Below are 16,152 nucleotides of genomic sequence, written 5' to 3' on the forward strand. Positions count from 1 at the left end.
TGGTGGGTTTCCTGGAAGGATTTAGATGAAATAAATACTGTGCACTGCAGATGCCAACCAGTAATGTTAATACATCATGCTATATTAGTCAATGTCACACTGACAGGGTCAGCTATTCAGAGGGGTAGGAAATGATAACTTATCTGGAAACACTTGTTGCAGTAGTAAGATGCTGGATCAGCCACTGATGCAGCCTACTTGCATCTGTCCTCAAAGGGAGTGCTGTTGGATATTCCAGGATCACACTTAAATTATTGCAGAATGAAAATATTGCAGGCAGCGTCCTGCAAGAAAATAATTTGTGGATTTACCAAAGGACTGAGGTTCCCCTGACATACAATGTGTTGGTGATAGGAGGTCCAGATTTTGTGCAAGTACCATATAATCAAGACACCCAGTCTGTGACAATGGTAACATGCAATAATGCTAGCTAGGATACTTGCACCTGGAAGAATGTCTGAGGAAAAGGTAAGATTTCTGGGAAATGGTCTGCTCTGTTTTTAAGGAATTATGCAAGTCCTGATAGTAGCAGTCTTGACACAGAAACTTTATTCAATGAATTCAAGATATTTTAGTGCTCTTTTTTGACTCAATCGTCAAACTTCAGTAATTCTTCAGTAATACGGAACAGAGTAATTTGTTTCCATCGCTCTTGCTTTTGCTCCCTAATGAAAACTGCCCAAAAAAAAGCTATTTGTGAGGTTTTTTTCAAGAGCAAAATTTCTAATTTCTCCTGGGTGACTAAGCCCATTGTCTTGTGCAAGAGAGTGTCTTGTGGGCAAATTGAGTAACAACTGTCTTTAGTTTTTGGTCTCTTGTTTTTTTGTTCTGGTCATGTTCATCTTACCTTCGTTGCCCTTTGCACCTTAAACAATATAGTTTATGCAGAGGGTATTGTCACTTCAGAGCTTAAGTCCGAGAGGGTGGGACTGACCTTTGGGAATCTGTGTTGGTTTTTGTTAGATCCCTGCTCCTCCCATGCCACCAGGGTAAAATACAATGCAATGGTTGTATTGGCTTTCTCAACTAAAAAAAAAATACAGACATTTCCTAGTGCAAATTGTTTGAGACACTGACTTCCTACCCCTCAGTGCTTGCTCTTTACTGATCTAACGTAGCAGTGACTGACTCAGAGGGTGATGTCTGGCTGCAGATGTCAGCAGAAGTAATTGCTGTGATAGATATGGACTTGAGTGTTTTTAAGCAGGCACAAATTGTGCCTTGTGCAATAACTGTACCTGTACATTTTATAAAGGTTTTTTGTTACAAAAAAGCATAGGAAGGAGAACATGGTTGCCTGAGGAGGATGTGCTCTGTGGTGTTTTCATATTTTTCCTCAAGAGATCAGCCTTGACAGGCGAATGAGTGTCCTCTACGCAGGGCATGCAAACTGCTTGTTAGCAATCATGGGAATTGCAAAGCACAGACACAATGGCACATCATTTCATTGTTTAGGGTTTTCTGAATTCTTTACCTGCTGCCTTAACTGTTAAATTCATCATATTTGATGCCATCATCCCTGTATATAATTCCAGGTTCACTGTGGGCTGCTGTTTTTCCCTTGGAAATTTACTGCTGCTTTACAGGGTGTCTGTTTCTGGTTTTCCATCCAGACTATTGAGAGGCTACATAAAGTGAAGCTCCTGTTTACTGATGAGGAACATTCACTTCTTAAGTGACTTGAGAATATTGCTTGGCCAATGGTGAACTCCTCTGAGCTCTTAGGGCTTGGGATTTTTCCCTATTGCTTACCTTCTACTGCTTTTTCCTACCAGTTTTCTACTACAGCTGCTGCTATGTTGCTTATGAGAGTAAAGTTGCTCAGAGTCTGCATCTTTGAGTAGAAAGTGAGACAATGCATTTAAACATCAGATAGCAAGAACATAACTCTAAGTTCTGCTTGCATTCTTGTGTATATACATTTTAAGTGTATCACCAAAAAATTAACCCTGACACCCAGTATTTTTGGGTTTGCTAATTTCATCTTGGCTGCTCCAACTGCTAAATACACAACTGAGGAACTTTCTGTAATTATTGCAGAATGTAAGTGTAGATGTTAATTTTTAAGGGGAAGAAATCTTGTTTCACAATGTCAGCGTTCCCAAGAGGTACAGGCAAAACTCCCTTTATTTCTATGTGAATTTCAGCTTCTAGGAAAATCCATCATTTGGGTTTTTTTTAACTTACTTAAAAAAAACCTTCAACATTTATTTTTGTATGGCACCAAGTACTCTGCAAAATGCCCATTGTCAATTTTGGAAGAAAACACATGTTTTATTTGTCTGTTTGAGAGTTCTACTCTCTGTATAGAAAGGAACAGAGGTAAAACTTTAGTAAAACTAAACTGTCCTGTGCAAACAGGATCCGGAATTTTCTGCTTTGAGCTGTGTCCTATAATAGTAAATGAAGATTCACTGATGGAATGACTACATTAGGAAGTGTTTTTTTATTTTTATTTCTTCCTGCAAGGGATGTCAGCAGGTAAGGATACATTTGATTATGTTCTGAGCTTCTGACCAAAGACACAAGGTCAATTACTTTCTGCCTGTCCTATGAGTCCAAATGAAATTTGTTTTATAGTTGGGAAAGAATAGTATGTTTATACTACTAAGGGCTAATTCCAAAGTAATCTTGGAGAAAAATTGGAAGATGTTTGGGAAATCAAAGCCAAGTGGTGTCATCTAATCTGAGATCCTGGCAACAGCCTTGTGAAAGAGTCAGATCTTGTAGTGAGTGAGTGCTTTAACAAAAACATTAGTTTTAAAGCCTGGTGTTGATGTTCCTGATCTTGGCTGTCTTGTTTCTACATTTCTGCATCCATTTGCCACTTTATCATTGCTTTATCTACTGAAGCTCTATTCTTTGTCTTCTAATGCTTTCTCAGTTCTAAGGAATTAGTATAGTTTGGAGCACATATTACATGGGTGACTGTCTTTTCCTCAGTCAGAACACAGTGAAATCAGCTTCCTTCTGTGTGTCCAGAATAACCTTGTTTGGTTTTTCATAATAATTTTAGTACAACTCTAGACTCAACAATCTGAACATGAAGGAAGTAGACCAGATAAAATTGTTTGTACTCTTACAAGAGGAAGAGAAATTCTCTGCTGAATACTGACATCCAACCTAAACATGAGGTTATTCTGAGCACTTGAACAGAAAGAGAGAAGTGATGAAAGGCCTTTCTTTTTTTTTTTTTTTTTTTTTTTTTTTTTATTGAGTATTATCACAATTTCTTGGGATTTGATGTATGACACACACATCTTAAGAGTTCTGCATTAGTCCCAGATATCCAGACTGGAAAACAGAACATGTAGCTAGGAATTATGGTATCAAGAGCGACTATTGTTGCATGTGAGGTTCAGTTACCAAGCACAGGAATGGAGCAAGTTATAAGGCAGGGAAAGCAGAAAAACCAACAAACTGGTAAAGAATATTTTGCTGCAACTGGGGGAAGTGGATATGTAAATGTCAGGATGCCCATGGGTTATTTGAGATAAAATCATTGCCAGCAGACAGCTAGATTTTTTATGGATTTGAAGACCCAGAAATTATTGAGACATTCTTGATAACTTTGAGCAGAAGTTTCCTGTATGTGGAAGGAAGAACTTAACACTTTTCAAACCATTTTCAACATGTCAGGTTTTGGCCCTGTCACTGAGCACTTGCATGTCAGTGCTTTATGGCTGTTATTGTAAGCAGCTTTACTCATTTGTGAAACATCTTGCAGAATCTGTCCCTAGGGAAACAGTAAAGATTTAAGCTACTATTCTGGGTGCTGTCTCTTGATTCTGAGTGTGACTTGTCCTTTTCTTGCTGAGAACTAAAGATACAGGAATATATTTATTCAGTGAGCTGTATTTGTGCTTTCTAACTTGTGGCCTTAAATTTTGATGACACTTGCTATTTGAAATTACAGTTCTTTCCTTATTGTCAGCCGTACTATTGAATAAACAAAGGAAATAGTGGTAAGCCAGTACTCAAAAATATCCAACAAAAGTTAAAACACTAGTGTTAAAAAAGAATACTGTCCCTTCCAAGATAATCCAGGCTCTGGGGGGGGATATGACAGAGTTTGTCTCTGAGTGAGTTAATGATAAGGTGAATTGATTTCCATGAAAATGAGAATAGGAAATGACTGTCCAACTTCTTCTGTTGAAGAACATAACCAGTGAGAATAGGATGAGAAGATATTTCCTGAAATGTAAAGTGAATTTAGTACAGTCTTCTCTGTTTTTATTAGACAGAATCTGCAGGGGCAGCAGATGCCTTCTGAATTTAGTTACACAGAAAAAAAAAGTGTTGTTTTTTCCTGCTTGCTTAGACTTTTTCCCACTTTTCTCACCAGACTGCACAGATGTCTGCAGAGAAGTTGTGTTCCAAAGACTGTGTATATGTATGTTTATATGGATACTTGCCTTAGGAACATGTTTGCTCAGAGCACAGGGATTACCTTTGGAGCTGCTTGCACTTGGCCAAGGGAATTCCATGCCTGAGCAGGGCCAAACTATCTGTGGCAAATGCAGAATTCCTCCTTCCTGTTTGATTGTTTGGTAAAGTGTTTCTAGTTTTTGTCATTAAATGTTCTGGCAAAAACAATGTGTTGTTCTTCCAGAGGCCAAGATTCAGAATCTTAGTTCCCTGCCATCCAAAGGCCAAGACTTTGAAGTGTCTCAGTCTTAGGGTTGGTATCTAAGGAGTTAGATAGGAGCAATTCTGACATGAGCTGGTACCTACTGGCACCAAAACAGGGTTTTCTTTGCCCTAATTTTGCATTGCATGGAGTTGGATAAGCTGTTTCCAGTTATAGGCCTGCTCCTACTGTTTTTTTCCTAACGTAGCTAATAAATGACTGGATATCGATGATGCACGAGTAAAAAAGACAGCTCAGGCTGAAGGATTTCAATGCTCATAAAACTGCAAGTATGAACTGGTTTATGCTCTAAACCTCAACTTTAGAAGGGTATCAGCTAGCAAACCATAAACAGAGAGAAAGAACAGGAGCAAGTGACCACCCATAAGCCAAGTAAGGAAAACTGATTACAAAGGGTCTCCTCATTGTTACTGTTTGTAGTTTTGTATTGATAGTCAGACTTCACATGTGCAGTTGTTCAAGGATGTGAGTGGCTTTGCCGCTCAGCTTTTGAAAGCACCTGCGTTGTGGGCACGAGGCTGTGAGCTGCATGCTCGAGCAGGTCTGGCACAGAACCAGGGGGTTTAGTCAGTGCTGCAGCCAGCAGTTCCACTTTGCCCTGTGGCTTGCTTCCTGTGTGTCCCTGTGCTTAGGAAGTACATTGTACCACTCTCCTTTCTCTACGGTAGCTGGAAATTTCCCTGGGGTTACTTCTCTCTTAAGAGAATAGCACAGTAACAGAACAGTAATTTCCTATAATTTAAACAAGAGGTCTTGTGTCTTAATATGGCTGTTGTTCAGATAAAGGCACAGAACTGCAGAGACAAATGTTACAGAAGTGCCTGGGTTAAATTTTTATATAATGTCTATAACTATGACGCATAAAGTGAGGCTGCCATACGTACAGGCGCCTCAACAGAGCAGGCACGGTCCTTGATGGTGGCAGGCTTTCCAGCCCACTAAAAAATGTTTTTTCTAGTGTGTCATTCTGGCTGTTCTCCCTCTGAGCCTGAATTTGGCAGCCAAGCAAACTGAAGGCCAGCATAGGTACCCTGCTGTGCATGTGTTTAATTCTGTCCTCCTCACCATCTAAAGTTTGTGCACGTTTATTTTCTCTTCCTGAGCAGCCATGTATGATACACCCTGTTTATTCTTAAAAAATTACATTGGCAGAGAGTCAGCAAGATGTAGTGGTTTTTTCAAACTGGTATGGCTCCTGGGAGAAGCTGAATTTTGGTGGGGTTGCAGCATGCTGTTCCAGATGCTGAGGACCTCTGTTGGCCAAATCTCTCCATTCGGCAGTGAGATCACAGGAATGAATTTGCTCTGCCTCTTCCTTGCTTTATCTCTGTGGATTTCTTTTCCAGAGGCAGGAGCAGGGACCAGCCCTTTTGTTTAATGGCTTACTTAGTTCTCTTTTCTGGCTGGTTATCTCATGAAAAGCTGGGAAGCTGAGGAAAGTGCCTTGGGTTTTCCCATTACATTCATAAATGTACTGACTGGTGCAGGCCCCAACCCTTCCTGCAGCACTAGTGAGAAGCAGAGTTCAGAGGTTTGATTCAGTATGGATAACCAGGTACTTGCATCATTTTTTTGCTGTTAAAAATAGAAGCTTCTCCCGTACAGTGGTTTTCCATTTATCACTGCTGCAAGCTACCACATCTCACCTGCTACACTATGTAAATATTCTTCAGGCCTCATCTATTGAAAAACCTGATAAATCTGAGGAATAAAGCAGAAAACTGATTGCTTTCAAAAGGTTGTACCTATTCTGGGGATTTTTTAGTGCTTTCACATTGGGTGGAGCTGGAACCGGCAAACAGAGAATTGTGAAAAATGGGTCATAGGAGGGAAGTCGGTGGGAGTGTGTCTGTATCCATCCAAGCTGCACTCATCAGATGCTGAGATTGTAATGCAAAACAATTTTCTAGCTTCTACAGACCTTCCAGCTCCAGTCATTAGTGGAACACCACGTGCCTGGTATGTGTAGCTGAAAATGTGCACGATTTTGTTGTTAGTGTGTACAGTAGGCTGAACCCTGCTTGGGCTTCAAAGTGCGATGTTGTGCCATCTTCAAATATCATTATTAGTAATGTTTTTCTTATGACCTCATTGTGGTACCGAGTTAGAAAGTGCTTTTTGTCTCGTGATGGAGATCCGAAAGAAGAGACCAGGAAACACAGCATCTAGGATTTTCCGAGAGAGGCAGATTCCACCTAAAACCAATACTGTGCTGTGGTGGAAGGGAAGGACGGAGGTTACATGTCATCCACTGCCCTCTCTGAGTAAGAAGAAGAGCAGAGTGCAGTCTCATGATTCCTGAGTCACCCGGCAGCAAGCATCACTCCTGCCGTCCGGGGTGCGGACAGCAGCTCCCCAAACCAAATTGCGGCTGCAGTTTCCATCCTAATTCCCTGATCTCTGTTGTGCATCAGTCAGAGCTGAGCTTTTGGACCCTCGTGGTGCGGGCCCATGGATGGGTAAAACCCCGAGCCCTTTTAAAGACAGCTCCGCCGTGCCAAATCGCAGAGGTGCTGTTGGAAGTGGATGAGTCGGGGCCGCTCGGAGTGTGCTCAGCCGACTAAAGCTGCATCAAAGGCACAAAGGAGGAAGGAGAGGGGGCGGGCAAACCTCTGCGTAGGATCTCGGGCTGTCCGAGTGTCCCCTTGGAGCGTGGCAGGGCTAGGGACAGCAGGGAGCCCGGCTCCCGGCGGGTGTCCCGGCGCTGGCGCTCCCAGAGCGTCTGGGAGGGAAGGCAGGCGCGTTCCTCCGGCAGCGCAGCCGGCGGCGCGCCCCGGGGCTGCCAGCTGCCCGTGAAACCCGAAACCCGGGGGCTGGCCCTGCCAGGCCGCCCCGGCCCCTCGCACACAACGCATCGCACATTATCCATCACCCTCACACGCCGCCGCCCCGCCCGCCGCCGCGGGCTGGCCCCGGCCCGGCTCCCGGGGCAGCGCGGCAACCCCCGTGGGATGGTGGCGGCCCCGCCTGCGCACAGGTCGCCTCAGCTGAGGGAGGGGGCAGCAGAAGAAACTTGTGAGCGCAGCCGGGCTGAAATCAGCTGGTGCCGAGCGTGCCCCGAGCCGCCGCCGCGTGTATGGGGGAGCAGGGCGGCCCTGCGTGAGGGCGGCCGGAGCCCGGAGAGGGGCAGCGCCGGGGTGAGTACTGCCGGGGAGGGCGGCTGAGTGCTGCTGGGGCGGGTGAGTGCTGCTGGGGTGGCTGAGTGCTGCTGGGGTGGCTGAGTGCTGCTGGGGTGGGTGAGTGAGTACCGCAGGGTGAGTACCGCCCGGTACAACCCGGTTCTGCCTTGCGGACAGCCCCGCGTCTGAGCGGGACGAGGCGCTGGTGCCGGCCGGGGAGCGGTGGCAGCAGCTGTGTGTGTGAGAGACAGCTGTTCTTGTCTGCTCTCTCTGTGTGTAGGCATCTTTCAGTTCTCTACTGTGCTGTTATTTCTTAGCAGCGCTAAATACTTCCTAACAGGATCAGTTTGTGTTGGTTTCAGGGGTACAGGCTGAGTGAGGGTCATCTGACCACTTGTTGACTTGAATATAAGTCAAAGCCCTCTGTGCTTTGTAAAGTCTTGGGCTTGTGATGGTTGTCTTAAAATCTTCTACTTAAGTATCTGCAGCAGGATCTGAGAGATAAGGTTCTCATTGGGACAGATCTTGAAATGAGGACTTTACCTAACGCTTTGGTGATTATGGTCTTCCATGGATTTTTAGAGCCACTGAACGGATTTCTTTTTAACATAAGGGAGTAGCTCTCTTGTCTTTTTTCTTCGTTGGGAAGGAAATTTAAGGTAATATTTGTCTCTATCTTCCTTTGCAGCAATATGCATGCATGTTTTCAGTTTGGGAGTTTTCTTCTTCCAACAGGGTGGAGAGTATTAAATAATTCATGTTCGATGATGTTTGAAAATTTTTTTCAACAGACGAGTGGAAGTAAACAGCAGTGTTTGTTTTTTTTTTTTTAGATAGATACCTTTGTCCTGAATAGGTAGAAATAAAAAAAAAAAAAAAAATTCCTGTGTAGTACAGTGACTTCATAACACAGAATTTATATGATACTAATCTGAATTCTGTTTGTCTGTTAAATAGCATAGTTGCTGGGAGAGGATGATGATAACTCTTAGATTAGCTGGTATTAAAATGCTGTTAAGTCCTGTTGCACAGTAGTTCTGTACCTAGGAGGTGACAGTAACTTCTGTACATTCAGGATTTCTCCTGAGGTAAGAATTAAGGGAGTGGGACTGAGCAGCAAAGTATCTTGTCCTAGCTAAAAATCATTTAAGTGGAGTCTCAAAGTCACAGAAGACATGTGGAGTTATAGGCAGAGGTGGAGAGAAGGAAGGATTGAGAGTCAAGTGCTTGTTTCCAGACCCACAAAATTTTCATGTCGTGGCAGGTTTTGTTATTGCAAAAGGCATCTTCTAGTACGTGATAGAGTGACTTAATGTTAAAAATAAATGTGCTTAGAGCTTGTTTCTTTGTGCATAGTATCTGAAGTTATTAGACTGCCCTGCCTCTTCTTTGGTTGTTGTCCTGTCTCTCTGCTGTATTTTTCTTCTCCTATTCTTTACTTGATTTTCAGTCTTTAATGAAACTAACTAGGTTTTTTGGAGTATATGGGGTGCCCATCCCAAAAATACCAAATCAAACAACACCCCCCCCCCCCCCCCCCCCGAAAACAACATGGTAATTAAGTAAAAAATGTAAAGCTATGTAGAAAATTCAACTGAAAACATGATTCTGTGTGGAAGGCATGATTACTTGGTGCTGCAAGGTGATGTGCTGCTGGGGTCAGGTGAGAGGGAGGCTGTGGGTTGCTCCTTCGACATGTGCTTCTCCTGTGTTTGTGGAACAGTTCATGAAGATCACTTCTATTAGTGGCTCTGTGACTAGGTTCATTTTTCTGGAGATGGAGTTTAGAAAGACAGAAATTAGGATTCCTTTAAGAAATGGACTAGGTAATAGTTTGAAGTCCTGATAAGGTCATGTCTTCAGAAGCAGCCAGAATCAAAACTCTCAGTGACCTCCATGTGCAGCTGTAGCACACAAGCATGTCTTACTGCTTGATTCAAAATCTTGGGTGTTTTTTTTAAACACACCAGTTGGAAGAAAATAAAAGGAGTTGAAATTCAGGGGGGGTAGTTTGAAGTGATTTGCATCTTCTGACTTCAGCTGTCTTCTGTGTAGATTTTTTTGTGTTTATTGTGATCTGATGGCCTTTGGAAGTATGCTTCATTCTTGGAGCTATTAACTGGCATTCTCTATATTGGACAGAGGGAATGCTTGATACAATTTTTATTTTAAAGTAATCTCCTGGAACAGAGTGTGATACTTCATCATATTGGGGTGGCATTTGTGTGTACGCCGTTTTGAGGGTGAATGTATGTTAGCTTTCAGCCAGGACGAAAAACAAAAGGTTGTCTTGTCTTGTCTTGGTGTTGTAAACCAAGAAAAAAACAGCAAGAGTGTATCTGGTACAGTTCCAAGTCTGGAACTTGGCGTTCTGTTATGTTGAAGACTCCAGGTAAGGCGACTGGCTGATAGTGTTGGATAATAAGGAAACACACAGCTTTTAATGCCATTTGCTGCTCTACTGCTAGTCTTGTGAGAGATAGAAACTTAAAAAGACAATAGAGGCCAAATTTCCAGCTTAGATTATTTTTCTTCATGTAAGACTGTGGAAAGTGTGAGTGGAGGATTTAGTGCATTAGTTTCTACTATGCTAAAGCAAGAATTTCAAGTTAGAATTGTTTTTTATAGTTGCTGCCTGCATTTATTTAGAAAAATCTTGATTAAGTTGCACTTTTTAAATTGAAAGCACTCAAAAATACATGAAAATACCAGGCACCTCAAAGATGGATGTACTTCAGCAGCGTAGCAGCTTCTTGTACATTTCCAGACCCTTTCCTTCTACTTCATCATTTTGTAACATTTCAACGTTTGTGTGATCAAAATGGGTATGGTAAGAACTGGAGTGGAGCTGTAAATTGATTTTGTATTTAATTGATTATGGATCCAGAATAAGCCATAATGGTCCTTGATTAGCTTCCATTATAAACTAGATCATTTAGTTGTGAAGAATATCCTGTTTTGCCAACAAAGTAATTTGATAGACTCCTCAATACATTAATTTGGTGTCATTATCATAAGTTAGCTTTACTGCATGTTTTTGACTACCAGCTTTGTTAGCTCTGGTTATTATTAGCTCTTTGTATGTTTGGTAGTCTTCTCTATCCAAATTTCTACTTTCTCTAGAGTTACTATTTTATTTTTTGCCATCTCTTTTTAAAAGTGGAAAATACAGTTTCTTCATTTTCTTCTCCCTTTTCCTATTCCAACATTTTTTAAAATGGTTTCCAGAGAAGATGCTCTCAGGTACTGTCAGTTCTTCCCAGCTTGAGCACCTGCTGAACAAGGAGACACAGACTGGTGCGCAGACAGACAGACAGACGTCTGGCTGTCAGTGGCCTTTCCTCTTTGTAATTAATAGCTTCTTTGGTATTTGTCACCTACACAGCTTTGCAGTCATGATCTTTTTTTTTTTTTCCCCTTCATTTTTCTTCCAAATCGTTGGTTACGCTGCAAAGTAAGATTGTTGCTTGGAGACTGGAAGCCACCTGCAGTGTGGTGCTTTTTTTTTTGTTTACGGTCATGGTCTTTGACTTATCTGTTAAAAGTTTGAATTAATTTTGTCTGCTTGGCTCAGCTCTAGTTTCATTGGGCTTTTCTAATGAAAATGTCAGGCACCATCAAGCCAGAGGTCTTGCAGGAACACATGAGCTCACTGCTCTTAACTTCAGCGAACTTCTGTTGTTTACTGTTGTACTTGTTAGTTTGGAGGGGCTTTCATGCTCCATTGCTCAATGAGACAAACCCCAGGACATGCTGAATTCCTTGGCGAGGCGTATAGTTTCTTGTCAAGACGTACCTTTCATATTCCTATAGTGAGTTTTGTGTGGTTTTGTGTAATGGCAATTATGATTAGTAGCTTTTTAGCAAAGACATTTTTCATGTGTGCTACTTCCAAGAAGTAGTTGGTGTGTTGTCATGATTCTTTTCCCACGCTTACCTTTGCTTTTAGAACAGCAATTTGTTAAATAAATAAATCAGAACTTAAATTTAGGTGGCTTGGCCTATCAAATTGAACAGTCATGAAGTGTTAGTAAAACCCAGCAATTTGCCTCCTTGCAAAACAGGGAAATAGCTCAAAATAAGGAAATAGCCAACACATTTTGGCCCGCACCACACTAATCAAAAAAAAAGCATGTTTGGGTCTCCCAGTTAGTGATATCTAGAGGGATCTTACTGCCTCCCAGGTATAGGTAGAGTGCTCCTGCCGTAGGTAGAGAAAGTAGCCTTCGATTTAATCCTTGCTTGGCTGGCTTCATGTCAGCTCTGGCGACAGCATTCTGGATTTTCCATAAACTGCCTTCATAGCTGTATCTTTGACCTGCCCTGGCTTCCACATGCTGTGCTCTGAGAAGAAAAATGTGAAGGAGGATAGAGGTGGCATCAGGGGAAGAAGTTTCTAGTAATTGGCAGCTGAAGCTGGAAAAGGTCTTAAAAAGGATGAAAAGAATGGTCAAGGACAGCACAGCTTCTGTGCAAAAAAAGTGTGGCAGGAGGGAACTTCTCAGCCTGTAGATGAGATGACTGGGAAAACTTCACTACCAAGTGGCAGGAAAAGGGTAGACAGAGAATACTTTTTTCTCCCTTATTTTTCAGTAGAGGAGTCCCAGGGTGTGTCCAGGAGTGATGGTGGCAGGCCTAAAACAAATAAAAGGAGGTAATACTGTGTACAAGATGTAAGTACAGTGTAATTAATAAGTACTTGTAGTGTAGGGGTTAGTAAAAGGAAAACACAGTTATAAGGGGTAGCTAGCCCAAAATATTGCTGCTGCTTGCTTGTCTTAGCTATCCTGTTTCCCTGAGACTTTACTTCAGTCACAGTTGGAAATGGGATGCTGGGCTGGATGGGCTCTTTCTGTCCCATTGTAGCCATCCATTTGTTCAGTTCTGACCCTCTGTCATTTTAGTATTACTTATATGGGGGGTAAAAATGATCTGATACTCTGTGGCTTGATGAAAAAAAGCTGAATCACCACAGCAGATCAGGAAGGCCTGCCTTCTTCAGCTAGGAATGTGTGAATGCAAGGATAAGAGCTGCTGGTGCAAAGAAAGTTGTGATCTTTAAAAATCAAAAGCAAAAATATTAATCACCTTTTTGTTTCCAGGCAGTGCTGTGAAAATGAGTAGGCATGGTCTTACAGGATGAGTCTTTTGAGAATGAATAACAGCGGATCACGGCAAATCAAGTGGGGCAGAGACCCCCTGAAGCCTGCTGGAGCTTGGTCAAATGTGGCTTTCTCTATGTTCCCAGCTTGACAGCTGACTGTAGAGGTGGAAGATGAAGAAGCTCAAGTGCTTCTGTGCTGCAGAAATCCCAGTGTGCTAAATGACTGTTTAGCACATGGGAGAGTGCTACAGTCAAGGGTGACTTAAAGTATGCTTAAGGCCCCTCTTGAGCTTCTTGAGAAAGAAAAATGATACAGAGGCTGCAGGCAATTAACTTTGCTTCTCATTCTTCAAATCCTGCTCTGTGGATCAGCTGGATGAGGTAACTTCCCTCCATGGTCATATTGGTTGATAATTCTTTCACTATTTTGGAGGGGAAAAATGTTTCAGTAATTCTCAAACAAACTCTGCATTGTACAGTAGCTTCAAGATATTGTTGCTGTGTGTATTTAGAACTAGTGACTTTAATCTAGTTGATTGTTACTGTAATGGAGTTTTAATAATATTTGCCTTATCTACTTTGATATGAACTGAGGAATAAGAATTGTGCAATTATCAATATATAGCACAGAATATGATAGAACTAATTTTTAATTCTTCCTGTTGGAGCATAACAGATTGCTGCAGTTCAAAGGCAAGTATGTGAACGTGGATGTATATCTAGGAGATGAAGACAGGCTTCTAGAAATCTTATTTATTTAATGACATCATTGCCTTATTTCAGAGTGTTGTCTTGGTTAGTGTTCTGAGTAATTTGGGGTCTTGGTGTTGTTGTTAAAGGTGAGATAATGATGAAGGGAAAAGCTGTGCTGTAAACATTTGCTTATAATTATAAACTAGCTGCCATGGAATTTTGATTGTTCAGAAGCTGAAGCAAGCAGCCTACTTGCTGTATAAGCTTTTTTGTTGTGGAGCCTCTAGACAATTCCTTCAAGAGTTTGGGTTTCTGGTTGTTTTCTCTGTGTGTTTGTATGTCTGTGGTGGGTTGGTGTTGAGCTCTTGCCTCTTATCCGTGACTGAGATCAAAATCGTGTGTCACATGCATGGATAGTCGCTGTGGTTATCCACTACTAAGTGTTCTTGCAACACACAAACCCAGAAATCCTGGATGCTAGAAAGAAATAATTCCTCTGGCAGTTGCAATATTTGTGCAGCTGTTCCCACAGATGTTTCTTTTTTCTTGGCTTTTTTTTTTCCTTTTTTAATTTCTCCTAAGAAGTAAGCAAACCGAGGCAGATATGTTAAAGGGCCTGCCTGGAGAAGGAGAGAGAAAATGCAATACCTTTTAGTTTGGACATAGTGATTTACGTTCTTCCAAAATGACTGTGAATTCTTACTTTGTTTGCCAAGTCCAAAGCCTGCTTAAGCTCTGCAGAGCTGAATGGAAATGTCTTAAAATGGGTGCTTTACAAATAGGCTTTGAGAGTCAGAATCTGACTGTGGTAATTTGGGATCTTAATAGCATTGCTGGAACCCCAATGGACCCAACTTCAATGTCTAATTTCCTCGCTTTAGAAGTGAATTGGTCAGAAAACTTGTTCTGACAGAACTTTGCACTGTGGCTAGAAGTGAAATTTTGGAATGAAAACATTGTAGCAAACACCCCCTACCCCTCAGTCAAAAACTGATTGCAAGATTGAGGACTAACTCTGTTCATATATAAGATGCATTTGTTCACTGTTTTAAAAAAAGCAAATACAATTCTGTTATATGGCAGTGGGAAGTATTGAAGGTTCTATTTTAAATACAGCTCAAGTAAAAATTCTTTAAAAGTCATTTAATTAATTGGAATGTAAGACTTTATTAACATTTGATGCATGATGGTGAAACCCCTTCTCCTAGGAGAATACAGGGCTCAAACTGGAGTCAGTTAACCTCATCCCCCAGAAATGTTTAATAAATGATATTTAGGAAAATATACATTTGTATAAATACAAATCTGTGTCTTGATGCCAGCAGCTTCCTTAGGTTGGGTTTTTCTCTTGGGGGTCACAACTAAGTAAGCAGGAGGAAACTCAAAGAAGGCACACATTGTAAGTAGGGTTTTTGAGTAACAAAAACTACGAAAACCAGCATCTGTCTGTAAGTGTAAGAGAACTGGTGCTTTTGGGTTGTTTAGGTTTGTTGGTATGTGTGTGATGTCTGCTGCCTAGACTTAACCAGCCATGCTCGAGTCCTCTTTCTTCAGAGAAAATTGGACCAGGCTTTATGTATTCTGTGAAGATGAGAAAGCAGCCTCCGACTCTACACATAGATATGCCAGGTGTGTAAACATCAGGAAGAGAATGGAACTGTTTTGGGGTGATAAGGAGTACACTGGTGTAAACTGTCCTTGAGTGTACTGGGGTGAAAGAAAAAAATTCGAACAGAGTAAGGAGTTCCTGGGAAGCCTTGGGCCCGCTGCGTGTGGGTGAGAGGAAGTATTAAAATAGCTGCTTTGACGATGTATTTTCTGTCAGAAAGTAACTGTATTGCTGGCTTTCATGAGGACTTAATGAGTAGGGATCCTTTCCTGTACTGCCTGTTTGTCGTATGTGAACAGCTGGGAAAAATAAGTCTAGTTCTGAACCATGGGAATATTTTACAAGTATTGTAGGATGTGCCAGGAAAAAAATATAATTGACATCAATGTGCTTATAGTAGGCCACTTATTATTTTCACTGTCTTGATTCTGTCCTGCAATGAGTCAACTATTAATTAACTTAATAGAAACATAGAGCTGTTTAGGTTGGAACAAGCCTCCAAGATCATTGAGTCCAATTTTTGAACACCAACCACTGTGCTGATTAAACCTCAGCACTAAGTGCTACATCCAGACACTACTTGAATGCTTTCAGGGATAGCGACTTCACTTCTTCTTTCTTAACAGCTTCACTGCTTTTGAAGAATTTCCTAGGTTTTAGCACTGATATTACAATTATGGCCACTTGGCCATGGTGATTCTGCTCCTGGATTGGTCAGCTGGTATTGCTGGTAGAGTTTACCACACTGGGAAAGGGTTGTTGGCTGTGCTCTTTGCAGTGATCAGTTGCTCATTGCATGGGAGTAGTTGGTCCCTTCAAATGCCGTCTGCCAGGCATGAGGGGAGAGGGAGGCTTCTGGGAAGGAGCAGGGACAGCTGTGATGATGATGCTGTAAGCTGGGGAGCTCGGTGGTTTCTCATGCACACTCTTAAGTCTCTTGTGTTTGGCTGTTCTCCTGTTCAGCATGTGCTGCATT

General features: G+C 41.9%; 1 protein-coding gene across 5 annotated transcripts in view; it reads left to right on the forward strand.

Moving 5' to 3' along the window:
• The window catches only part of ARHGAP24 (Rho GTPase activating protein 24), a 215,123-nt gene that overhangs the window by 25,153 nt on the left and 173,818 nt on the right, over window positions 1–16,152 (forward strand). Inside the window, exon 1 of one of the 5 annotated variants that reach the window (XM_023926245.2) lies at window positions 6,875–7,788. The exons of 2 other annotated variants lie outside the window; for them this stretch is intronic. The gene's annotated coding sequence lies outside the window, so the exon portion shown is untranslated. Of the gene's footprint in view, window positions 1–6,874; window positions 7,816–16,152 lie in introns of those variants that run through there. 2 more of the 5 variants (XM_086889239.1, XM_086889241.1) reach the window with 2 other exon arrangements.

Source organism: Cyanistes caeruleus, chromosome 5 (genome assembly GCF_971803275.1).
Source record: "Cyanistes caeruleus chromosome 5, bCyaCae1.hap1.1, whole genome shotgun sequence".
Taxonomy (NCBI): Eukaryota; Metazoa; Chordata; class Aves; order Passeriformes; family Paridae; genus Cyanistes; species Cyanistes caeruleus.